The sequence below is a fragment of the Penaeus monodon genome, chromosome 22 (assembly GCF_015228065.2).
Source record: "Penaeus monodon isolate SGIC_2016 chromosome 22, NSTDA_Pmon_1, whole genome shotgun sequence".
In the NCBI taxonomy this organism is placed as follows: domain Eukaryota; kingdom Metazoa; phylum Arthropoda; class Malacostraca; order Decapoda; family Penaeidae; genus Penaeus; species Penaeus monodon.
Genome location: NC_051407.1, coordinates 8,761,822 through 8,762,362, shown reverse-complemented (window position 1 = coordinate 8,762,362; position 541 = coordinate 8,761,822).

Sequence of the window (541 nt, the reverse complement as noted above, 5' to 3'; positions counted from 1 at the left end):
AGCCATCTAAATCTATATTCTTACCTATCAATACCGTCAATTCACTCGTATCTACATATTTAACATTAATGATATACCCGCTCCAAAACTGATGTTTATACATTCACACATGTATATATTTAGCATTCACAAACAATCTCGAACGTGTTTTGGATACTGTAATGACTACTGAATGAAAACAGTCAAAGGCAGGACAAACATCATTAGGAAGACATATATAAATCATGAATCTGATACAAACGTACAAATCAGGATAAAGGAAAGATGGAGAACAAAGGTCAATAATAACTATTTTTCGTATTGTTGCACAGTAATTTGTTAATATCGGTATCATAGGTACTGTTAGTATGTAATTTAACTGAATGAAAAGTATAAGGAAAATTACTCAAGTATTCATATAATGTAGTGTATGAATCTGTGACATTCACTGTGATGTGTTCAGGTTACATTGTTAGGTTTAAGTACCTGATTATAAATTTCTTATAATATCAATCGTTTATTATTTATGAAAAAATCCAAATTGTGATGATTTTTATTTTAC